Source organism: Coturnix japonica, chromosome 1, assembly GCF_054131305.1.
Source record: "Coturnix japonica strain WE chromosome 1, WE-NBRP24, whole genome shotgun sequence".
Taxonomy (NCBI): Eukaryota; Metazoa; Chordata; class Aves; order Galliformes; family Phasianidae; genus Coturnix; species Coturnix japonica.
The window spans coordinates 23154160-23181049 of record NC_140663.1 but is presented as its reverse complement, the minus strand read 5'-3'; the positions used below and the strand labels follow the sequence as shown (position 1 = coordinate 23181049).

The 26890-nt window shown below is 36.4% G+C and overlaps 1 protein-coding gene across 18 annotated transcripts in view; it reads left to right on the top strand.

Annotated features, from left to right (window-relative positions):
* FOXP2 (forkhead box P2) overlaps positions 1-26890 on the top strand; it is a 389891-nt gene that overhangs the window by 106874 nt on the left and 256127 nt on the right. For 17 of the 18 annotated variants that reach the window (XR_014940862.1, XM_085531421.1, XM_085531355.1 and 14 more), the window contains exon 3: positions 6834-6916. The exons of the other annotated variant lie outside the window; for it this stretch is intronic. The gene's annotated coding sequence lies outside the window, so the exon portion shown is untranslated. The remainder of the gene's footprint in view (positions 1-6833; positions 6917-26890) is intronic. 18 annotated transcript variants of the gene reach the window in all.

Sequence of the window (26890 nt, the reverse complement as noted above, 5' to 3'; positions counted from 1 at the left end):
CGCAGCATATTCTGTGTCCCCTTCTGCCTTTTGCTCTTTACTTCTGTTGTCATTTATCCTGTTTTATATCCTGTTTTTTTTTTTTTTTTGGGTTTTTTTTTTGTTTTTTTTTTTTTTTTGTTTTTTTTTTAAATTTATTACAGGAAATTTGTGAAACTTGTAATCAAAAGTGATGCATTTTTCTGGGCTTTTGGCTGAAAGGAGAAACAAAAGCTTAAATGAAGATAGCTCCTTTTAAGTCTACTGATGTTATTCTGCCAAGAGAGTTGCAGGCTCTTTTCTATATGTATTGACATGCACATATTCTTTGTCGTAGCATCTACCGAGTTCTGTAGTGTGAACTTTAATTGCACTGGTCTGTAGTTCACAGGATCTACTCCAGATTTTCTTTTATTCATTTCATATCCACCACCTTCTGTTGATACCAAGGCAAGCAGAAACAAACATTTTTCATCTGTTGTTAGTTCAGCTATTTCGTATTCATGTTCCCTTAGAGCTCTTGATGGGACACACCAGTGAGGTGATTTGTTAGATTTCAATTTGTCATTTTGCTCTAATGGCACTTCAGTTTAAGACAGGACTTCTTGTATGTCTCTGCAAGGAAGGAGTCTGGCCTGGTAACTTCTTAAGTCTCCTCTACAGCAGATGAAAAAACAACAATCCTTAGTGGATCTTTCCTCTTCCAGTGGTGGACATGGTCTCCCAGGGGGCTGTGTATGGCCAGCTCCTCACCGGGCCTGATCCTGACCCCCAGCCCTGGCCTGTCCCTATGGAGGTGACTGTTCCCAGGGCTGTGTTTGCCCTTGCTGCCCCTGTCCTGCCCTGGATGACCAGGTCCTGCGCTGCTGGCCCCATGCACAGCCCTCCTGGACCACTGCCCATGGGCAAATGCCAGCACTTACATCTCTGTTGTGTTATTTTGCCTTTACATCTAAGCCAGCCAGATGCTACCATCCTTTCTCTTTTCCTTGCTTGGACACAACTTAAGGTTTTTTCCTTTCTTAGAAGGATACCATTTTTTTCTTCTAATAACCTCCTTTATCCTGCTTGTTCAAGTCAGCTCTTTTCTCTTGATTTCCTCAGTCTTTTTTGATAGCTTGCATGCATTTCTTCTGACCTTGCACAAGGTGTCTTCAGTCACTCTCTGTGCCTTCTGTAAAGATGTGAATCTTTTCGTTGTCCATTTTTTCTTCCTTGTAACAAGCTCAGTCATTTTTATTCAGCAACCCTTTTTGAAATAGCTGTAATTTTTTTCTTTCTTTCTTTGTCATCTCTTCAAAGATGTGCGTTCTAATCTACATTGAAGGAGTTATTGTCTGTGGCTGGAAATTTACTTTGGGTTATAGCCTGATGTGAGGTTTACTTTTATTAGACTAAAAATATCTAATGGTCCTAATTTTAGTCCTCCATACTGGTAGGGAGGTGTTTCAATATTACGAAAGTGCTTAGATTCTTAGGTATGTTTAGGAATTGGTTCAGAACATGGGTTATATTTATGTACTTTGCCTTTCTCAATGTCATCTTCCTTGGCTATAGTTGAAGGAATATGTGTTGGTTGTTTAATGTGAATGGAATGTCAAATTCCAGATAGATGTGATATCAGGAGTTGTTCTCTTATTTTCATGCAAAAGGTGCACCTTTTTATGAACTGTCACAGTAACCTGAATCACAGAATCAGAGGATGGTTTAAGTTGGAAGGAGCCTCTACCTCAGTTTAATATGAGAAGTATAAGAAAATCCAACAAGTCACAGTTGTTCTTTGAGCTGTCTTATAGTAAATCGTATGTTTTCAGAAGAAAGACAGACATGCCTGAAGATAAAGTAAGGCATAGTATCTGTGCATGTTGGATAAATAGTTCAGAAATCTCCATGAATATGATATTGGCTTGTGCATACTTATAAGATTAGTGTCAACATGGGTTATCTATCATGTTAGTACAAGTCAAGCAAGTTAGATCTGCCTGAGGGGTGGTTTAGTGTGTATACCCAGCTATTCAGGCCGTGCTCCTCTGGAGGTTTGAGAAGACAAGGCTGGGGAGGGATGATTTTTCCTTTGCTCAAGGCTTCCTGTGCTGTATTTATACTGTCGCCATTTTCTCCGTTGTAAGATAAGTATAGGTAATTGATAAGTAAAGTTAATCAACATTCTATTAGTCTTCAGGATAAGTAAGATCTAAACGGAAGAAAAATCTGAGCCTACGTTCAAGACCCCCTCCTCAAATGAGCTTTTCTATATGACCTGTATATTGGCTACAGAGTGAATGGGACATTTCAGAAGTATGTGATATATTCAGTTCATGTCATCATTTCTTTTTTTCTGTCATTGGGAAATTCTCAAAGCACTAAATACTAAATTTTTAATGGTCTTCTGTAAATTGCATTATTTTTTCTTGATCTACTTCTTTTCACAATTGCATATTGTCATTATTAATTGAGTACAGATGCTTTGATTGGAAAACTCTGCTTTGTGAAAATTCAGGATTAATTTTTGTGGTGTGGAATATAATGTGACATTCTATAAGTACACAGCACAGCTTTTGTTAAAAAAAAATAAATGGGAAAGATACAGTTTCAGGAGATTGGCAGATCGAGAATCATTCAGGAATTAATTATTTTCTCTGTATCAGGTAAAAACATGATTGCTTGCTCCCTCCACCACAGCACTTCTGTTTGAACACACTGATAAGAAAATCCAGCCTTCATTTGTCTAAATATTAATGTAGAGTGGCATGTAAAAATTGACTAATGAGATCAGAGTAGTATGAAGGTCTTTTCATAGGCTCATTTAATTTTGGAATGATTATAAAACATAACTACTAATTTATTTCACATGTTCTTGTTAATTATAATGGCATCCAATAGTGCTAATCTAGTTATGAGCTACTGAGTATTTCTCAGTCATGGGAAACATCCAACATGATCCTTAGGTACAGGAAAAGAAAAGGAGCACTACTTTTTCTCTATTGGCAGTGCTGCAATCTGTAAGCCATGTCATATCTGTAAGTCATGCCTCCTATTTATTTCCATGGAAACTGCAACAGATACTAAGAGCACAAAACCACTATTTGATAGATCAAATTATCAGCTACAAAATACTATTTTTAAACATAGTCACCACCACTAGTTGTGCATTTTTTCCAGCAATGAACAAGAAACTGCATGCTGTGCTTGTAGAAATTGGCACCAGTGGAGGTAACCCACTGTCACCACTGCTGAAGAAAGGCAACACCCACTGCCTCACTGTGTTCACGTCCAGTGTTTGGTCTTCAGAAACACTCAGCATACATCAGTGAATGTCAATGAGTGCCATTTTTTTCCACGTGGAGCAATTAGATGGCACATCTTTGCTTCATGTGTACTCCATGTCAGATGCCATTCTGTCAGACTGCCCCTCTTCTGCCATCTGTCGCACAGCAACAACATGTCATGGAATACTGGTGGGAAGGTTCAGCCTCTACTGCCTTACCACCAACATCTGCCTCTAATGTTGTGAACCAACGTAATAAAACAGGAGGTATTACTTCTGGAGCAGCCTTAGTACGTTACGCTCATTAAAAATGCTTTTTGTGTACTGAAGTAGTTTAAATATATTGTAGTCAGACTATGCATCTTCAGTTATAACTCCAGCATTTTTTTTCCATATTCTGAGAATAGATACAGGTGTGTTAATGACCTATTTTGATATTCAGGATATACAGTTGATGTGTTGAAATGTAAGTCTTGCTTTGAAGTCGCATTATCTTATATGCTATTAAAGTAACTATCAGTGTCTCTACTGAGTAATTATTGTTCTGCTGAAATTAGCTGTGTTTGGCCCCAACTGGTTGTATTATTTCAAAACAGTAATCATACCTAACTGTATCTTTTTCATGTGACCCTAAATTATGTTCTGAAATACGTCTGAGTGCTTTGGTGAGTTGGCATCTTTTATACAAATATTCACTTAAAGTAGTAATGAATAATTGGATCTACTTTTACTGGATTAACAAAATGCACATGGATAGGTCTGAGTGAAATAGAGACCCCCCCCTGAATGGCTGCTATCTGTCAAGCAGTAGAACTTTGTTGATCTTCTGTGGAGTTAGTTACATCTTTTAAAAGTACTGAAGGGCACTGACAAGCCGGGATAATGACTGTAAGCATGTAATCTCACATCAAAATGTTGTCATAGACACAGCATTCAAACATATAGTAGGTAATGATCTAAACATGATCTAAATGTGAGATGAGCTGTAAGGTGAATGCTGCAGTGGAATGAGAAGGTTAAAGGAAAGTGTTTACAGCATGTGGGTATGTATTTGTTTAAGTACAAATTTCCCTTTGCATTTGTCTGGGGCCGGGAGAGCCCACAGGCCTACTGTCCCCGTCACGGACATAGAATGATCTAGGTAACATCACGACACCTGTAAAACTTGTGTGCCAGGTGGATCATCATAACTGTTGCACATTTTATCATCTTGAGAAGGGTTTGATTGGAATTCCTCTAAATCTACATTTCTAACGAGCATTTACATCTCAGATAAATTCAGTTGTTTACCTGTACACTTTTCATTTCTCAGGCTTTACAGAAATTTGTGGTCTTGCTTGTTTGATTTGAGATTTGGGGACTTGAATGAGAAGCTAAAGGCAGGTGACATGTAGACAGAAATGAAAACATATCAGTGTTTGTAACAGGAGAAATAACTGTTTTAAGAGACAGCTGCCTTTCTCAGGTAGACCACATGGGAATGTATTGTACATGAGATGGAGGTCAAAGTGATGCATTTCTGAGGGTGAATTTCTTCACTGGTAAAAAGGAAGTTACTAGGTGAGGCCTGCCATGTGTCTGATGCACACATCTATCGCCTGTACTGTGGGTATGCCTTCCTACTGTGAATGTATTTTATTGACATTTGTAAGATTTTAGAAAGCAAATTCAAAAGGAGCGAAGATAAAATACTAGTAAATGAGACTAGCGAGCATCCTTGTTTTCATATTAAAGCCTATTTGTAAGAGATTAATTAGAATAAAATATTGCCTTCAATAATTCCTTGTAAGAAGGCTGTGTCTCACCAAAATAGGTCATGTTTTGATGTATATTTTCATGTATCTTTGCTATCATTTGTTGTCTTTTTTTTCTATGGGCCAAAGCAAAATGTGACTCTTGATAGGATCCAAACTGAGAAAACTGAGGAATACAGGAGAGAAACAAGGATACAGGCATTCAAGGCCCACACAGTAATATCTGTCAACATATACTATTGAGGAAATGACTGCAATCTGTATTTCTGTTTATTCCTTAAGTGCAGAAGAAAATTCAAAGGTTTGGATGCCTACCTGCATGAGCAGTGTTTTAATGGGAAACAGGAGAAGCAGGGTGGACGCTTCTCTCGATTACCTGGACATTGTGGTTTTGGATCTAGGATAACCGTGTGTCAATCAAACAGTTTCATTGACACATGTTTTACTTTCCTAAAGTTTTTTAGGAACGCTGCTCATCTTCACCTCCTCATATTTGCCTTAGAATCCCTACCTGTTTTTAACATTTTCTTCTTTTCTTTCTTTGCATTAAGAGAGCGTATGATTTTGTCCTCATTTCCCAGTGCTGTCCTACTGTGCAGGGGTTTCACGTAGTGTTTATTCCTCCAGCCTATCGTTCTCTGCTCTTCCTTCTTCACTTGCTCTACTACAGAGGCTGCCAGGTAGCTTTCAGTTTTCTAGGAACTTCGACCTTCCCAGCAGGTTTTGTTATACTCTACAAACAAAGGAAGAAGTTAGAACTGGAGCTCTTTTAAATGTCCAAACATTTTGTAACAAAGTGTGTATTAATAATGCCAGTTGGAACTTTTATTTTATTATTTTTTTTAACTGTGGGAAAGCAGTCTTCTCTTTATAAAATTCTGCATTCATTTTGCTTTTCAGTTTGCTTCTGTCTGACCTTGTCAGCAAGGGAAAATTGCCAAGAGGCACCAATGAGAGGCTACTCCAGAAGTAGCAGAGTTTCAGGCATTGAGGCTATATCCATATTAGTAAATTAAGCAGTGATTGGATATATTTCCAGGTTCCTGCCACATTTTTGGTATTTGCAAACTAACCTTATTCCAGAAATTTTCCAGACTGTTTCCGTTAGACAGTTTTCATGCTAGCCCTGTATTTCGAATGGTATGTGAGTATAATGGCATAGATCTAGGCTGATCTGTGCCAGCTGATTTCAGCAACTAGAAATGTGCTCAAGCATTGCTTAATTGGGTAGCATAGATGCAGTGTCAGGAAACTTTCTACAGACCTGTAAGGTCTTTATTTCTTCTTCCTTGCCCATCTCTCCCCTTTCAATGCGGTCTTGTAATCTCAAGTGTCCAGCCTGTTCCTGTCCTTCCATCTGATCTAAAATACATACAGATCTGATTTTATTACTGTGCTGTCTCTTCCACTTCTTTTCCTTCCTTCATGTGACTGAATTTACTGGTAGTGACATTGCGTGAAATTCTGTGTCTGGAAAAAACTACTTTGTGGGGGCCTTTCTTGTACATAAAAATAGATATAAAAAGAATAATACTAGACTTATCTCTCCCTATATTGCATGTAAGGAACTTGATGAATGATTATATTTCCTGTGAATTACTGTAAGTTCATTCTGACTACATGTTAAGGGAATCTTTCTCTTTAAACTAGCTCAGGATTTTACGCAAAACATTTCTGTCAAAACTGAAAACTATAACTCCTTTTTTCTTCCAGATTACTTATGAACCAGCTTATGCACAGTGAAAGAAATTAGGGGATGTGATAAAGCCTTTCCTATTTTGCTTTGATTAAGTGGTGTCTACATAGCTGTAAATTTCTCTCTGTCTTATCAGGATGGTGATACTGGAATTGATTTTGGACATCGCTCCAGTTCGAGGTTGAATTTATAGATCTTTCTGAGGCTCAGAAGAAGCAGGTGAGTTCAGGCCAAACATTACTAATCTTTTGACAATTGTCTTGTGGTTTTGTGGAATTGCTGTTTTTGCTCACCAGTCCATATTCAAGTACTTGCTCTCTCCTTCCTCTCATTTACTGAGATGTATGGCTACTTATACTCTGATGACATCTTTTAGGGTTTCCCTGGCTTTTAAGTACCCGCCGGGAAAAGAAACAGAAATAACAAAACCAACCAAGCAAAAAAAGGGAGCTTGATTGTCTCAGCAAGGTCTCTGGAGCCTCAGAGGAGGAGATAGGGTGCAGTGAGGAAAACTCCACTGCAACAAGTCTGATTTGAGCTTCACACTGTAGGGGTATTGACATGTCCTGCCCGTGAGCTGAGAAAATCATACCTGGTGTTTCATCTGGGAGAAATGAGGATTATTAAGAATTGTGAACAAAGATACAGTATAAAAGCTTTTTTTATTTGATGTAGTGTCTGTTGCATGTGCTCTGAGTCTGACTGTGTTAACACTGTTGGAATCTCATGGTTGGCTTATGCTATAAAAGGATTTTAGTACAGTTGGTAATAAGAAATTAATACGGTGATCACTGGAGGTGAATTTTTGTTCCTTAAGTTGTTTATTGATGAGTGGCTAGAATGAAGGTTCACTGAATAGTTTAAATGTACCATATTTGTTTAGAAAATTCTTTTGGATTATCATTGTGTAATTTTCTGCCATAATTCAGCACTTTAAAAGAAAAGATAAAACCAGTAACGAATTCCTGTGTTTGCGTATTCCTAGTCTGTTAAAATGGGAATGACCTCTGTTTCATTGGAAATTAGAAATATTCCATGATGTCAAAGACCGTGAGTTCAAATCTTGTTTGAACTGTGATGTGTGTTAACAGTCCAAATCTGCCTGTTCAGAATTGGTGTACATCGTACCACTCTGGGATTGGCATACCTGCACTTAATACCTTGCTTTGACCTTGAGATGAATGAGATAAGATTCTATAAATAATAAGTTCTATTACCTTAGAGAGATCTAGAAAGGAATATTAGGTAAGTGTGTAAGTTAAGAGCTTAGGAAGCCTCTAGCGTCTATTTCAGGCTTTTTCTACTTGTTTAGGCAAATTATCACATTGAAGTTTCAAAATGTGCTCAATGGTTGCAACAACAGCATGCAGGCCCAACTGCCTACCTGTACACTGCTATTCCCAAAGTAAAGACATACTATTTCTCTGCATGAGCGGCAAATTCTAAGGTATTACAAACTATTTAAATACAAGTATATTCTCCTTAATATAGCCATCTCCATGGACTGATGGCTTGGAAGAAAAGAGATAGTTCCAATAGAATTTAATGATGGTGAGGGTAATTAGTGTTGAAACTGTTTATAACAAGTGTTCTGAAGTTTACCCTCTGGGAAGAAGCATAGGCCTTTTTAACCTCATTTGAAGCACTACCAAAGAAGACGATTCTGGTATGTGGTCCTCTGTGGCTGTCTTTACCCACTGGCTAATAAGAAAGAAAATTCCTTTCTTCTGAATTAATTTCACCTTTTTCCAGTGAGCTTAGGTACAGGCCTGAAGGGTACAGTGTGACTGTGGTGGAGCCAAGAAAAAAAGGGAAAGATACTGTTTGAGCTTAGTGTATTGTAAAATCAGAGGGTATAGAGCACTGAAAACTGTAGAGCTTGATCATGTAGAATTTTGTGTATGGTTATATGTTAATATGTAGCAGTGTATTTACAACAGTGGTTTTTCTTACATTACCCAGAGGAAAAACCAGTGAAAAAGGTTTGGATTCTTTGCTTTCTAACTAGTGATGGAAACATGACTGTATTCCTGTCATATATTTATACACGTGTCTGAGCAGTGTAACACAGACAACATCAATGAAGAAATAGTATTTTGGAGAACTGTTTGTTTTGATAGAAACGTGCTTATTTTAATAAAGTGTGTTGTGTCTGAAAGATGATGAGTCAAACAGATTTTGTTTGAGAATGTTTTTCTGGAAGTTGACTGTTTTTGGTACCAAATAATGTCAGAAATGCAGTAGTACTGACTTGTGCATCTATAATAGCTTGGCAGTATCGTTTTATTGAATTCCAACATGTCTGGAACTTAAGGCATATGGAGGAAAATAACTTACTCTGTTTCCTCCATTATTTTCTTCCATTACTTGAAGTTAAATGCAATCTATAAAAATGCTTTCTGTAAAGAAAGCCGAATTCTTTTTTGGCTTCTTCAACACCGGTCTCTATTTCTTGCAGTACGTGAAAGCAGGAAGGGAATGTTTTTGTAGTCCGTGAGGAAATAGTAGTAAATTCTGACTACTGATTCATCAGTATGTCGTACAGAGTTGATACTCTTTTATGGCAAGATATGGTGTCTTTGTACTGGCTGAAAGCTAGAATTCAGTCATGAAAGTAGTGATACAAATAATAATAATAAAAAAAGTAAATTGAGCTAATGAGTAAATTTTTATTAACGTAGAGACATCTGTGCTTTTTTCTGCTCCGTCTTTAAACCTCTTGAGACTTCAGGAGGAATGCTTAGAAAACTGATTTAGAGGAGGAGAAGCTGAAACAAAGACAAAGTCCATGCTGGGAAAAAATGTTCTGATTTTGGAGCGATAACTTAAACTGATGCTGTTAGAGATTATTAGTGAACCAATTACTTCTGGACTTTGGGAGTTAATTAGGCTTTGATGAAGAAGCAAGGGCAATTTTCTATGTATTTTCTATATTTTCTATGGTAGTGGAACTGAATTGTAGATATAGAATTAATTATTATGGAATTGATCTGACTCTTTGTGCTGTATTGGCAATTTGTAGAAAAGGAAACACGATGCTAATTCCTGGCTTTTTCTCATACTGTAGGATATTACAGTTGTGGCTTGTGTATGCTTATTGTATCTGTATGCATTTTATTTACCTATGAAATACTCAGTCTTTGTCTAGATGTTTATTTAATGCAGGGTGAAAATCCAATTTAGTATTACAGTGTTGTCAGATTAGTATGAAGATCCATCTCAGAGACACTTGTCTTGCATCTCTTGAATTCTCTCAAGAGTTACGGGAGGACTTACTGCTGGTAATGATATCACGATGCCTGAGGTGTGAAACATTTGATGCCAGTGCATCATCCAAGTCATTCCATCAGCCTGGTGGTGGGCTGGCATTGCCCATGTCCATGACAAAGGCTATACAGCCTTACACACATGCAGTAAGAAAGCATAAGTGAAGGAGAGGAGGAAATACAGCATATTAGCATATACAGCTGGGTTTTATCTTCAGTCAAGTTTCCACTAGGAAGTCTGAAACAGTAGTACTTTTTAAAGGAGTAGGTACTGATTGTTGTGGAATTTTGAATGATCCATCCAGAATTATTATTAATAGCTGCAAATTACAGATTTGGGTGAGCCTGAATGCAATGTAAATGAAGTCAACTTCTACCAAAACGTAGTTGGTAGAATTGAATTGATGTTCTCAGATGAGGAGGTAGTAGATTGTTGCTATGATGGTACAAAGTATCAGACCATGGATTTAAGCTGATTGGCTTTTCAGTTCAGCTCACCATTAGGTACAGTCTTGATGGTTTGGTTTGCTGGTAAGAGCACTATTACAATAATCTGCTTTTTACAGCCCATATCAAATACGAACTTGCACCACGTATTACAAAGTTTGAGCTTTGGGAGATATTTTCACAACATCTAGGAGTGATACCCCACATTTCTTGGAATTAGTCCTTAATGACCAACTTTAGAAAATTGTCTGTTGCTCAAATACACTGATTATTTTGTGGATTCTATCATAGAAAATTTTAAGGAAAAGCTGTCTGAAATCTGACATTTTTTCTTCTAGTAATTTTATGGCGTATAGAGAGATGGTGTGCATCTTAATAATTTTATGCTTCTTTTTTTTTCTATGTGGTATGAATAAGAGAGGTGAGAACTCTTAATTTTTAACCGAACTGAATACAGGTTTCTAAATGTGGTCTGCTTGAGAACAGAGGACCATTACTGTAGTTGTCATGTAAAATAAAGTTGGAGTCTGAATCTCCTTTTTAGCTGTCAGCTTTATTAAGGAGCTACTGGTGTGTTGAGCTAGGCACACACATTATATAAGCAGTGTGTGGTAGTGTCTAGGGAGAATTTTCTCTCTCTTCTCTGCTGCTTTATTAGGTCTCTCTCACTCATTCACTGTTGCCCTGTCTTACTCCAGCTTTCTGGCTGCAACTCACAGCACAGTAGGTCTAATGTAGATTGACGCCTTTGCTAGAGGACTGATTGAAACTTGTGTCTCATAGTTGCTAATGCTCACTCAACCATTTTATTGAAGATAAAGTAAATAAAATAGATTGCCATATGAGAATTCTCTTGAAATCAAATGGAATAATTTGACAGGTTTAAGCCCATGAAAAAGCCTAAGCATTGAAGCAGATGGGAATGCTTTTTTATGCACAATATACCAGGATAAGGTGCCTGCTGGCTTGATGTTAAACTGTTAATGTTTTTATTTTTTATTTTTATTATACGAGTCTAATTGCTGGTAATAGTAAAATCATTTCCAGTAAAATTTCTATTTTTAATTTCTTTAAACTGTTACTTCTCTCAAATAGACAGACTTTTGACTTAAATATATATATGTATATACATACATATATAGAGAGAGTAATGGCTATACAGATTTTCTTATTGCTTCTTAAGGAGACCAGTGATGATCATGTTGATGACTGAGGTGTGAAATATTTGATGCCAGTGAATCATCCAAGTCATCAGCTAGATAATGGCTTGGCATTAACTGTCCACAAAGAAGGATAAGCCTTCCACGCATTTGGTCAGAAAGCAAACCAGTGATGGATCACCAGTCTCTTAAAATGCGATTTTAAAGCCATACAGTATGGTACTACTTCTAGAGTGCATTTCAGGATCCTCAAGATTAACTAAGGTTGAGTTTATTAGTTGATAAAAATAATTCCATGAAATAATGCAATGTGCATTATTAATTTTATAGGTTTTAATAATTAAGTAATGTAATTTAGAATTTTACATCTAAAGCTGCTAAAAAAGACCCTGACATTCCTAAAAGTATGTATGAAAGCTAAGATGAAGATCTTAAAGAGCTTCTACAGCTGTTGTGCCAAACCATTTAAAATGCTGTTCAACAACACCCAAATATTCAATTTTCAGTTGTATAAAGAGTTGCTGTAGATGAGTAGAGTACTGTGTCCGTGTTAATTTTAGAAATAAGATGATACATAATAAGCAAGTTAAGCTGAATAAAAAAGTCATATTGACCATTTCTATATCTGCTTGACAGTAGGTGTTGGTCTTTTTAGTTGTACCAACAGGTGTGTGACTAGTAGTAGTATCATAGAAATTGTTACTTGAACCACTGCTTCAAGAAAGCAAGACACTTGAACTTCAGTTTAATGCAGTAAGATACTTAAAACTCTTTTAGAGTTACCAGTAGAAATAAAAGAATAAAAGAGGTTAAAAAGTATATGAACAGTGTTTGCAGGTACAGTTTCAATTTCCTAAGTAGAAAATAGTCATTTAAGTGCCAAATGCATTCTTTATGTTTAAACAAAATTTGCTTATTTTCTTTGTGTTAGACTAAGTATATATATATATATATTTTGAAGTTCAATCATTTGTTATCATAGAGTCATTAAAGTTGGAAAAGACATCTTGGAACATCTAGGCCAACTGTCCCCCTGCCACCAATATTGTCCACCAAACCATGTCCTTGATATTGTGTCTTTCCCCCATGTTACATACTTTAAAGGCAGTCTGTGTGGATTTCATGCAGTAGTTCTGGAAAGAAAGAGAATAACCAGCAACTATTTGAAGAATAGTGACAACAAGGAAGAAGAATATTCTAGAATAAACACAATGGTGCAGCTGGAGTTAACAGGACAAAATTCAGAATAAAGGTGAAATGTAGGTAGACTGTCATGAGAAAACTTTTGTTCATAAGTTGGTAAGCTTTATTGGGATACCAAATTATTTCCCTAGAGAAGAAGGAAAATGCATTCAGTGGGATCTTTTCATACTATTCTGTGCAGGGCTGCAGCCACATGCAACTCTGCTATAGGTCTGATAGAGAGTAGAATAATATAAACTATTATAGTATAGTTTACTGCTTGCATCAGTTACATACTGAGAAACTGATAAAGAGTGAGTTTCTTAAGTGCATGGATTATAAAGTGAACAAGAATAAAATGATGTCGTAAAAAGATACGTATATATTCCCTACTGCAGCTTTACAGAATCACACAAACTCACAGAATCAGAGAGGTTGGAAGGATATCATCCAGTCCAAAGCCTTGCTAAAACAGGTTCCCAACATTAGGTTACACAAGAAAGTGTCCGGGAGGGTTTTGAATATCTCCAGAGGAGTCTCCAAAAACTTTCTGGGCAGCCTGTTCCAGTGCTCTGTCTCCATCACAGTGAAGTTCTTTCTCATGTTCAGTTGGAACTTCTGTGTTTCCAGTTTGTGCCCATTGCTCTTTGTCCTGTCACTGCACACCACTGAGAAGGGCCAGGCCCTATCCTCTTCGTACTGCCCTTTAGATATTTGTAAGCACTCATAAGATTATAAAAAGACTATTGATACTTAAGGATGGAGAGCTTGCAGGGTTCCACGAATATTTGTTTTGAAATAAATTGTGAATGAGCTATTTGAAAATGACTTCCAGGAGTGAATTGAAAGACTGGAAAAGCATAGTAAGGATGAATTTCCAAATTGTCTAGAATGCATTTACTTGTGTTGATGTGAGCAGTGGAAGGGATGGTGCTAGTCAAAGTCATACCACCAGTGTGATTGTGAATAAATCTAAGAAAATGTGAATGATATCCTCATTTTTTCCCATATTGCTCATATTCTTAAAAGGAAAAAATACTCTGCTGTGTTTATAATCCAGAGCACTGGCACCAACTGAGCTCTGCAGAGATCTTTTCTCTTTGTTGTTGTTGCCATGCTGATGACTGTGTGTGTCTGGCCAAACTCTTCCTTCTCTTGCAACATCCCAGACTTTAAATTTCAGCACTTAAAAAGTAGAATTTAATTTCTGGGTCACCAGCAAGATAGGGCTCCCCGTCCTCCTGGAGGAAGTCTCTTGTCTCATTCATCCTGTTGCACACTTTCTGTTCATGAAGTAGGATAAAAGAGTTCTACCTTTGTTTTTCCGGGGGAGGGACAAGACAAGGAATTAACAGCTTTGCTTTGGATCTCTGTGTTAATTCTTTTGTTTCCCTCTTCTACATTTTATGAATTAAAGTTTTCAGGAGGTGATGAGGAAGCAACAGAGAACATAAGCAATATAAATAGATTTTAATTACATCTGTAGAGTTTCCATTTTTCTTCCTTATTTTTTCTTTTTTCTTTTCCCTCATAAGTGATTCAATATAAAGACTTGCTGCTCATTTCTGTGCTGGGACGTCTTTCCTATCTGTCACAGGTTTTTCTATTTAAATTGGAAAGCCATTAGACATCACCATTGGGAAGCAAATGCATAGGCCTGTATGCTCTCCAACACATTGATTTAGAGAGGAAAAAAAAAAAAAAAAAGCAAATTATATCAAGATAAATAGAAAGCTCAACAGTAGTTTACATTAGATTTCTGTAAAACTTAAGGAAACCAAATGTAGTTTCCATTATTTCTCAGAACAACTTATTTGTGCTGCTTTTCAGCATGGTTTCTTATTTGAACATATATGAATTGATTGTGAAAGGCTGATTTTCATGTTATTGTTGCCTGTGTTTTCCAGAAACACAATAAAATATTTATATTTTCCGGATGCTCTTGAAGTTACCAAATCCAGAAACATGCCTGTGACACATGTGACAAATCAGCTATTTAAAATCTTCATTTTAAATAGAAAAAAAAATTTGCAAGCAATATAGAGAGCCATTCCATACGTCTGAGTACATATGGGAGAAATGGCAGCAGATCTAATTCTTGCAAATAAATGGGATCTTGGAAATGGAATAGATGTTTATGTGATTGCTTTGAGAGTTAACCTCCCTAAAAAGCTGATTTTATATTAGCTTTGTATTTGTAAGTGATGCTTGTTAACTGCCTTGGAGAGTGATTTCTTGTCTCCTCTGGAAAATGCATTATAGGATCTGGCAAAGGAAGAGGTAATGATTTTTTGATGTGGGCACTGTCATCTAGGAACTGGACAAAGATCTCTGTCCCTCAGGAACCAGCCCTTGACATTTTAATGCAGTCTGTAAAACAGCTATTTAGTGGTAATAGTTGTCAGTCATGGTTTACCGGAGATACGCTTTTAGTGGTGATTTGAAAAGGATACCCGTGCTTAACTGCAATAGATTTTTTACACCCAAATTTTCAGTTTAATTTTTGGAGGAACTTTTACTTATTTTTTCTGAATGTGAATCATCTGTAGAAACAAAATAGGTGGTATTTTGGTTCCTGTGGTGGCTCTGGTCCTACCAAGAATGCATGTTTGGTACATACGTGAAAATTCAGTGTGTTATTCAAAACCAGTGATGGTTCTGTAGAAGAAAATACCAGGTATATATTTGTAGGCTGCAAATTTATAGCTGCCTGCTTATAATTTTAAACAACATATGCTGACTTCTTAAGATTAAGCCATAAGGCTTGCTGCACTGGCATGTATGAAACAGAAATTTAGTTGCAGAATCTATATACTTCTGTTATACATATTTTTGGAAGTACTTACACTAATGGGAAACAGACAAACATTCAGTTCACTGTTCTGTACTTGAAGGAGAAACTTAGTTAAATTTTGTTATATGTCTGTTGAAATACACATAGGTGCTCCCGTACTTCTGTAATTGAATTTCTGGGCTAATAAGATTTTGTATTGTTCTGGTCAAGCTATCTATACATCTCAAATTAGAGCAGGTGAATATAGCAGATATAACAAAGACATGTTGTCAATGCTTTGCAACTAACTTTGAAACTAGTGTTTATTATCCGATTACAACGTGCTGCAGTAAGGTTGGTGAATATTTGCTTTTCTTCCTTTCAGGATGGTAACTGCCTTTCACATGGGCAGTTGCCGTTAATTCTTCTTTATTCTTTGTTTGCTGTAGAATATAATATAGCATAATACAAATTCAGTTCCCTTTTCCACTAGTTTGTTAAATAATTAGTACATAGTAGATTTCTACTTGTCTCTGTCAAAGACCTTTAGTTTTATATGTCTTACTTTTCTCAGATGAGATGTTAATAAAAGTTCAGAGTTTTATAATCCTTACATTTTCATCCCATCCTTACTTCTGAACTGAGATCTTACCTCTAAACAGATTATCTCTGCTGATTATGTGTAGTAAATCAATGAGAGCTTCATTATTGATTTTATTTTTACAGTAATGGGCTGAACTGAATTAACAAAATGAATGGGAAAATATTTTGAGGTTTCTCTGATGACAACATTATTCTCTGATGGCTCTTATGAGCCATATTGTTGTAAGAAATGTGGAATGGGTACACCCATTTGTAAAATCTTTTCTACAGAAGTATTAGACTTCTCTTTGTCATTAATACTTTTAATGCTAAAGAATGTAATTATTTAATAAAAAGGTGATGCAGTTCTAGATATCTCTGCCCTCTTCTAACAATTCATTATTAGCACTACACCAGGACTTGTAGTCTGTTCTTTTAACTCCTTCAATGTAATACTAGCAAAAAGGAAAAATGAGAATGAGTGTGGAAAGGCTCCCCAGGTGCACTGGGAAATCCATCATCTTCGACCAAGGTACTTATTGTAGCAGTCTGTGCTACGCTACTTGGCTTTGCAGAGAAGTTACTTTGGAGCAATGATGTGGTCAACTTTGCCCTGAAGCCCTAAGTGACAGCAGGCAGCCCAAGCACTGGGAAGGAAACAGACAGCAGGTAAGGAGAGGGAGGACAGGAGCACCCTAAGCTGCTGCAGCTGTTTGCTAAGTGAAGGTATGCAAACACCCTTGAGCCTTCACTGAATATCTTTTTACAGGTCAGTGGTTCAATCACACACTTATATTGAAGAAATACAGGCTTCAGGTGTTTTCTGTCTAAAGGTTGTGCTGAAGTAAGTTTGATCTGAGCAGCTGTTAATTTGCTTATCTGAGCTTGGGCTTCCTACCTTGTGGAGTCCAGCAGTTCTTTACCTTGTATTATAAAAGAGAATGAAGTAATGCCCTTACTTACATATATACATAATGTTTTTTATCTAAAATTTTTCACTTTGAACTTTTAGAAGAATGAATATCTGTTCTTTGTCTCTCATTTTCTTCAGCAAAAATAGAAGATTTGCCAAATACTATCCTTCTGGAGAGTTAGAGGTCTGACAAAGCTGATACAACTATCACTGCGGTCTTATCATTTATATTCTTTTAATTTTGCAATTCAGAAATATTTTTAGTTCAAGGTATTTTAAATTTATTTGATTTATTAGGCTTGAAAAATAGTATATTGGATTGATCAAATATATTTGATAGGAAAGTATTTTGAAGTTATTACATTATGAATTTGAATACCCTGTCCAAGACTTTAAAGATCCTGGAAGATGGAACATGTGATTTAATTACCTTTTTTTCGTTTTATGAACTTGACCTCTGCTTCCAGACTCGAGACAAAGAAAGACAAAGTACTTTGAGCAACTGGCAGTTGATATTAAGAAGGTATCTCCCACATCTCTGTCACATCCCATAGTGACGGCCAGTCCTCAGCACGTATGCGAGATTTCCCCAGAAAAATTCTAACCCCCAGCTGGCAAATTCATCTGCTGCCTTACTTCTTTCAGCTTTCTATTTTCTGTGTTAGGTCTGGCTGTGAAGAGGCATCTAAGGAAATGCAGCCTATCAGCCACAGTAGGTTTTTGTGTGTGGCCAGTTTGCTCTGCTCCAAGTGATAACTGTAACACATAGGCTGTTAGGGTTGTGTTTTGTCCTTTCAAAGTTTGTGGTGTGATTGTACATTTGTGAAAGTTTTCCTGTATCTGCTCTAGTTTGTTTTTGAGAAAGATGCTGGATACTTTCTAACCTAATCAAGATTTTGCCATTTTCTAAGGAAAGCCAACAGATAAAAATCCTGTATTCTAACATTTGGGATCTGAGACTATTATGGTAGTGAAGGCTGATGATAATTTGAATATCAGTGGGAATGTATTACTTCTAACAGTCAATATCCTGGATCATGACAGCACATAAACTTAGGCTGACCACACAGAAGTAGATACATTTTCTATAAGGAAGCCCATGTTTGAGAGAGGTGTTGGAGAGAAATCCTCAGCTCTCTGGGCCGGTGACTTGTACAGTATTGGCAGTCTGTAGTAAGAAACGTATTTGTGCCATCTTTTGACTTTCTCTGCAGTTCTTTCAGCTGCCAATTATAGAGGCAAAATGCAAAGCTTTTCGTGAAATTACAGCTGTAGATGACTGTTTTATGTTTTGGGTTTGTTTCTAGTATCAAACACATAAGTGTTATTATATATTTAGCAGACAAAAAGGCCAAATTGAAGTGTAAGTTGACAAACACTGAGTTAGTTCGAACAACCAAAATAGCATTTACTCATCCTCTAGCAAAAACTCAGATTCCTGCAACTACACAGGAAGTTATCAAGGAGCTGTAATTTAATTGCTAGATGCTTTGATACATTTTCTATTTGATTTATGTGCTTTTCATTTCCCTTAACCCAGCAATATTGCTGGTTGTTTCCACTATACTGATGCGTGGCTGCTTCCCTGAAAGCATAACAATTTTAGTAGGACTGTAGGATAAAAAAAACTTTTTCTATGTATTCAAACCATATAAGGATACAGAAATAAAAAGTATGTTATTGAATTGACTTTGCTATGTAGAATTATAGTTACTGTTAAATATGACTTTTGTATTTTTAAGTATAAGAAAATAATTAAAAACAACAGAAAAATAGGTTTAACCTCATTTGACCTTTCTGACGTTCAGTCAGTTAAAAGGTTTGTAAGACGTTTAATTACCAAATGGTACGATCATTATTCATCTCATCATTTGATATATAACGTCAAGTGAATTGCCTCCCTGGAGTGCACTGTGTTTCACAGATCAATAGATTCAGTAAGAGCTTTAAGGAAAGCTTTATGCATTCGTAGAAAAGAAGGAAAAGTATATCTGCCTTGTAAAATGGCTTATGTAGATATTCTGTGAGCTTGATGGAGTTACTATTTTATTTACTTCTCAGGAACACAGAATCCTCTATCACGAAGTCACTTATTAGACTACTGTAAAACACTTCATTGAAAATTAAAAATACTGTTTCTGTATTACTTTATATAATACAGTAGCTTTAAAAGTCTGTCTTGAACACCTCCTGCATCTACAACCGCATTGTAGATATATCTTCATTCAAATCTGTTAAAATAATTATACTTATTATAACTGATTTTTTGCTTTGACATAACACAACAAACATGGTGTGACAAAGGGTTGTCTAAACATACTACATATGATTGCTTAAACTATTCACATTTTTTCTGCAATTTTAAACAGGACTGGTTATTTCTGTTGTTTATTCCCCCCTTTTTCCCATTTATTATGATTTTTCAAGGATACACATGCTCATATGGAAGGAAAAAACCCTATCCTTATCACTAACGGACTAATTTGCTACCTATTCATATTGAAGAACTTTCTTATGAATTGTTTTAGATATTTTCAGAAGGGATAATTGTGTATAGGATACTTCAGTTTTATACTGGCTTTTCACCTAACACCAGGGTTTGACCGCACCGCTCTGATCCCCTACTTCTAATGGATGGGATTTCCAAGGGGCAGAATGAGATGCCTGGAGAGGGTCAGGCACTGTATTTGTTGCTCTTCTTTCTTCAGAAGTTTCAGCTGCTCCATTTGCTATCTCAACTCACCAGCTTTCTGCTTAAAAAGTAAGAAAATAAAAACATGTTTCTCTGATAACTCTTACATTAATGAGGATAAGCTTTTTATCCTAAATTTCTGCCTTCTTGTTGGTGCCTGTGTCAGTCAGGCACTGAGGAAGCTGCAGTTCAGCCACGCAAATCCTCCTGCCTGTGGGACACCAGCAACATTTCCTTGAAAATTCTCCTTCCTTATTCATGTCACTTACAACCCATCATCTACTCAAAGATTAATTTGAATTGTGAACAATATCTAAGCTTCCATAATCCCTTGCTCTTGTCCTCTTTCTTGAGCTGCTGTTCTGTGATGGAGAGGCCATAATTCTGCAGTGTCTTGTTCCTTGGGCCTGCCTAAAGTAACTCCTGCCGGGAGCTGTTTGATGTTTTAGCAAGGAAATTCTTACCTGTTTTTGAGAACAAGTTGGAAGAATTGTCAGGAGGCTTTCAGAGTCTGCAATATTTGCTTTCTGTAGTTTTTGTGAATGTAAAACCTGATTTGTCTGGGCTCCTTTCACACAAGATCAGGTCTAGTTGTATCAGATGCAGGCAGTGTTTCTGAGATTTCATTCCTATGTTTGTGCTTACAGCATTTTAAAGCAAATTATCAAAGCAAATAATACCAATTGCTGTAACAGTTAAGATAGCTGGCATATATACTGTGTTGTTCTTACCTATTTTGACATATGTCCCCTGTTGCCATGCATTGTTTACCAATTCCTGGTTGTTCTCAGTGAGGGGCTCCTATGCTCATTAGTAAGCCAGAATTTTAAAAGAAGTGCAGGAAACCTGCAGTCTTTCTTGCTGAAGTTGAACGTATCACTTAAATATGATTAGAGTAATTCATGTTTGAGTTCTGCACGATCATCAGTAGTTCTGGTGAAACATTAATCTATGGCTTGACTTGACAAAGTCTGAACCATTAGGATTTGATTTAGAAATATGTACATTTAATTTTGAGACTGAGTAGATCTTTAGGTGAATAGCCAAACGTATGTATTTAACATCTCTTTGGACTGTGTATATCAACAGTCATCTATTTGAAGATGTTCTTAAAGTTAGAGCCCTGTTCTATTCATCTGTTGGAGTTTTTGTTTATTTGCCTTTACAGTTATTGCTTAATAGTAAATGGTCTAACATAATGTGTATTTGAAGTGTGAGGTCAATTTTGAACGAGAAATAATAGAACTGTTTAACTGCAGTGTGATCTTGATAACATCATTTGTTAGGTGCTGTGGGTGTTAGGATAAGGGGTTGGTGAGTGGAGAAGTACTGCAAAACTAAAAGAGAAAGGTGGCAGCCATCAAAAGTAACATTTTTTCATAGTACTGATATGAAGGATGTGTGGATATGAGCAGTGGTAGTGAAACCACAGTGACCAAGTGCTGTATTTCGTACAGGCCTTTTTACTTAAGTAAAACATACAGCATTTTCTCAGTGTCTGAATACAAAATTCATGCAAATAAATTTGCAGAAGGAAAGGCAGGTAAGAAAAAGTTTCATTTTAACCTTTGTAAAATCTGTGCATTTAAAAGACATCATGCCACTGTAAATTGCTTCTCTTTTAGACATAGGGCATTTTCTTCAAACTTCACATTTAACTATTGCTGAGCTTTTACAACAGAACTGTTTAATTAAAGTACATGATTATGACTATACCATATTTATTACTGATGGTGAACCTCATTGTGATGATAATACAGTGTGAAAGAAGTCCAGATCAGCTCCTAAGAGGATTTGTCATGCTGTCAAAGATGATGTGGACAGTTGTCATTGGCCCTATATATGTAGATTGTATGACTCAATGCTATTAGGTGTGGTGTGAGATGGGCTGGGTTTTCTAAGAGATCTCTATTTTAGACACTGTTGCTAAAGAGTTCTCTGGTGAGCTCTGAAGTGAGATGAAGAAACTTCTAGGGTTCCTAAAGCACCACTGTCTTTGTCACAGCATTCTTCAGTGACAGTGTCAGGAAGGCAAAGGCACAAGTAAAAGGCAAACTCCTAGGCTTGAGATCTGTCCTGTTCCTTTCTAGGCAATGGAACTTAAAAGTTCTCTTTGCTTTTTCCCAGAAGCAAGGAGCAAGAATAATTTGACTTCTTTGGTCCTGTAATAAACCAAATGGTTTAATAAAGAATATATTAAAAAAACAAGTCAACTTTCTGGAACAAAACATCCAGAAATCTCTGCCAAATGCAATTGCATATTGTATGAGATGCTGTCCAGAGCTGAGAAACAGAGTTCAGAAAATTGTGATATTATTGGGCATGGTCCTGAGAAACCTGCTCTAGGTGACCTGCTTGAGTGTGTGGATTGCACCAGGGTACCGCCAGAGATCCCTTCAAACCTCACGATTCTCAAGTTGCTTTAATTAGCCTATATTATGACTACAGTTTCAGATATGCATTGATACCAATTTTTCGTAGCTGTTTGAAACGCTAAAAAATAGAAGTTGGCAGTAAGTGATTTTTATTATTGGAATCAAAGACAATCAGAGTCTCTGAATGAAAAATCTAGAACCAGATTCCTTCACATTTCAGTGAGAAGAGAATCCTGAGACACATCAAATTCTAAAACAAGTTTGTTGATGAAGTTCAGGACAGTTACATTAAAATCATTAGATGTTTTGTTTGCATAAAACAAAGTTCAGACAACTGAGTTAACTCTGGATCTGATGTATACTCATCTTGCAGAAATCGTGAAGCACTGTCTCTGAAAGTCTTCCGTTCCTTTCACACCAGACATATTATTGGCGATCTAATCCGTCTCACTTTGTATTAGTTATGATATAGTTTCAAACTTGTTTTTTTAGCCTAGAAACACTTCTCAAATCTTTTGTCTTATCAGTGACAATAATTCTTTGCTGTCTAGGGGTATTTTTATCCCAGATGTCAATAATTTTTAATAGGAAACACAAAATGGAGAAGATAATAGACATATCCAGATCTTGAAGATGCCTTCTCTTAAACTCATTTTTTTTTTTCACTTCAGTACTGTGCTAGTGAAGTTAAAAAGCAAAATAAATAAACAGAAGAAAAAACAGAACAGCACAAAGCACAACAAAGGTGTATCTAAAATAGAAACATATATCTTTACCTTCCTAAAACAGCCTTTGTATATTGGACTGTTTAAATTGAATGTTAAAATATCCTTATCGTTTTTGTCTTTTTTTCCATCTCCCTCCTTTAGGAAGACAAACACTGACAAAAACAACCTTGTTTCCAATTTAAAAATGTTTGTGAAAGCAGTGCTTGCTCCCATGAACAACAGTGAAACCATGAAATGAATTTCACAACCTTCTTTTTGTAAATACTACTGCATTTTCCAACTTCTACAAGTGTGGTTCTTCTTTATGCAATGTAATTGTACTACAATACTTTGGGTATTAAATCATTCCTAATGGTTACGTTTCAGCCTTTATTTGTATCTGGTTGCTGCGAAGATAAATTGGCAAAACCATACATCCCCTTTGTGGTTCTGTGGGTGATCTTGAAAATTCCGTTATCTGTAACTTTAAGTTCAGAGAAACCCATTCATGAAACAAACCAGGTGGACGTGGTATCTGTTTCATAGAAGTGAAAGAGAAAATAAGGAAACATAACTAGCTAACATATGGCGTTAGACCACTGTGAATGAATGAATTGTTCTGCAGTCTTCCCATCAATAAAGTAAGTGTAATTTCAGTTACTGGACTGCCAGAGATACAAATTTGGGATTTTCTTAGAGAATTAAACAAAAGTTGCTAATAAAATATGCTGATTATGATGTGTTAAAATATAGTGTCTCCTTTTCCCTGAAGTATATAATTTAAAATATAGTAATTGATTAACCGTATTTTAAATAGTTAATATAGTGCTGGGGTAATGTCACCTGCTCTTTCTTTTGTCCTGTTATGACAGTTTTTGATGGAGAATTCTTACCGCCAGGCATGAACTGAATTCCTGTGTTCTTCTGGCTTGACCGTCCCTGCAGAAAGTGCCCTGCTGTGGAATTGTATATCTCCAAGGCTACCATAGCCTAGATTTGCTATTTTTAGCATACTTTGTAAGAAAACAGAAGTTTTACGAGTTGATACAGTCATACTCTCTGTCTGTCTGTCTCCCACAATAATTCTTGGAGCTGATGGTTAACTTCAAACAAATCTGCTGCAGGAATAGTGGCCTTGAAGATACCAAAATCCATGAAAGCATATACAAGTTGGCTTGTATAACAGGAACATCCAAAATAGTGTGTCCGGTGAGGAAAAAAAGTATGACACGTGTCCATACTGTTATTCGTTAAGTTCTGTTGCTCTCTGAAGTAACTGTTCTGAAAACTAACTAGATCTGCTTATTTATGAATTCCTTGTCCAACTGCAGTACAAATCTAGAACTATTTAATTGTCACATGTTATTCGGAGTTTTATTTGATAATATCGTCATGGGATTAATTCTGTTCAAGTGGAAGGGATCTCTGTTCCTTACATTTTGTTTGAGAACGACTTCTTCACTTTTTAAATCTGACATTACATCACTGAACAGTTAATTTTTTATTCAGGTTTAGAGAGAAAAAAAATAAAAATAGGTAGATAATTATGGGTTATTTGTTCTTTGAATTTCAGCCCCGATTGGCCAAAAGAATAACATAATTTGGGACAGTAGATTAGTTGGTTTTTTTTCAGGGATTTTTTCCAGACTTTGTAGAAGAACATATGCGCAGGAGAGAGACTAACATGTGAAATTTTGTGAAAGCTTCATGTGTACTTACATCTTGGTTCCATATTGGTGGTGGTTTTGACACCCAGGAAATTAAGACCATGTTTTTAATGGAAGATTATTTATCTTTTTTTCTTTCATTTTATGTATCTTTGTAAGAAAGCTCTTTGTGGTAGAAATTCATTTATTTGGCACTGCATTCTATTCCTAGTATCCATACCTTGACCATTAACCTTCCAATTTCAGCAGCAAAGGATGCGTGGGACAGACTACAACTTCTATGCGAAAATGGCACTACATAACATTTAAATAATTTCAGTTCAGTACTCAGTCTATCCAATGCAGTGATGAAACGTAACTCCTGGGGAAACAAATAATGTGGGACATAATAATGAAGAATTCAGGAAAGGTCATGCAGTGGAGGTTGAAATGATACCATATGAACTGTTTTTCTTCAGGCGTGTTCTGTTTTTTAAATGCTTTGCTTGCTTTTGCAATCTCAGCATTCTTTAATGTAGAAGATTGAACAAAAGTTTCCTTTTTTAAAAGTAATCATAACAGTAATTCCATTACGCAGACTTACAGACTTTGTATTCATCACAGTGTTACGAAATTTAGTTCCACGCCTCAGACTTCAACCTTCTATCTAAGTAGATGCAGCAGTGTGGTGTTGTTCTATGTGATACTCGAAGATCAAACTAACTAACTAAATAAATAAATAATGTTGGTTAGCTTAATAATTATTTCTTTTGAATTATTTAATATATTTTAAATATAATATCTGCATGTGTTACATTTCATTCAAAAAGACCCCTAAGCACCTTAAGCTGTGCATAAAAGAAAATTGCTTTTTTCCACTTGCTTAAATGCACCCTCTGCTGGGGTAAAACACAACAGCTGTGAAGTGCAATGTGATCTCGAAGCACAAGTGTTCAGGAATTCTGTTTTATGACTCATCTGCAACACCAAAAATAGCCAAAACTCTTAGACTAGTCTGGATATGTATTTAGTATTAGTTGGTTCAGAGTGAAAAGTGTCACCTGTATAATCTTGATCCCGTGCAGGCTATTCCATCTTTCAGCCCAATTATGCTTACGTGTTCATGGACTGAAGAGTTGCAGTTCCTCGGAGTCTCATCTTTCAGAACTTTTGTGTTTGCCAGCATGACATTATTTATGTTGAAGGCAGTTGAAAATAACTTCAAGGAATTGCTTGATGTTTTGTTTGTGTTGTTCCTGTGTAGTTGTTGAAAACATTCGGTTTCTTTTCAGAAAAAACACTCATATTGTGGGTGTTCCTACTTTAAAGAAACAATAACAGAAGACAACTCAAGCTTATCTTGAGTTTCATGTTGCTTCTGGGTGGTGTGTTAATCTTGCAGGCGTCTATGTGTGGGGACCAGTACTGGAGGCATGTTTAGAGATAGGAAGTACTATTGTGTGTTTTTTCCAACGATTTACTGTCAGAAGCCACACAGAATCCTTGCAGGTAGTATAAAGGAATTGAAAAGCAGAGGTTTTTCCTTCTTCCTGTAAAACAGGAGTCCAGGAAAGAGAAAGGCTGGCAGTAGGTATCCCTTCAACAGTGATAGGCTTTGCAAAGCATGGATAAGTTCAGTGGAAAAAAAAAGTCTTAAAGAGTGGAAGGAATGTCCTGCCCTAGAACGAGTGACTTTGACATTAAGCTTTTTTTTTTTTCTTTTTTTTTTTTCTTCCTTTCTTTCTTTCTTTTTTTTTTTTTTTCTTTTCTTCCCCCCCCCAGAACTTTTGCTTTATTTCAGCCTTTTTTTCTTCTGTCAGGTTTCCACCAGTAGGTACCATCCCATAAACCAGTATGTCCTACTAAAGGCCACGTGTTACTTAATCATAATGCTTTATCTGAAAGACGGGTGAAATAAAGAGACTTTGCAAGCAAATAGAATTTTTTACTGTATATTCTGTAACCATAAGGGGATTACTTGACCTCTTGTGTCTTTTGCACACATCAAACTCTATTCTAAAGCTGTCTTAAGGCTTGCAGTAGCTCATCCTCTAGGGATTTTCCTTTTGTCTGTCAGTCCACAGATAGAAAAACATGTCCAGTCATATTTTGTCATATGTAGACCATCTCTGCCTTTTGATTGTGAATATTCCTATCAAATGCAAAAATACTTTGTTGCACTGAATCTGCTACTGGCACTCACATGGTATTTTCTGATTAACAAATTGACATGTTAATGAATTCCCAAATCAACCCTTATTGACCTTGATAAAGTCTTTCCTAAACTAACACTTGTTTTACACCAAAAAAACAATAGAGCTCTCTTTAAAAGACTATTTTTTGAAGGCTAAGATGTGTGCATTGCTTTGCAGCCCTAACTATAGAGACGGGCATGACCATGTGCATGCTACTTTGGCTCAGGCCTAGTTTCAGCCATGCTTACAGGAACA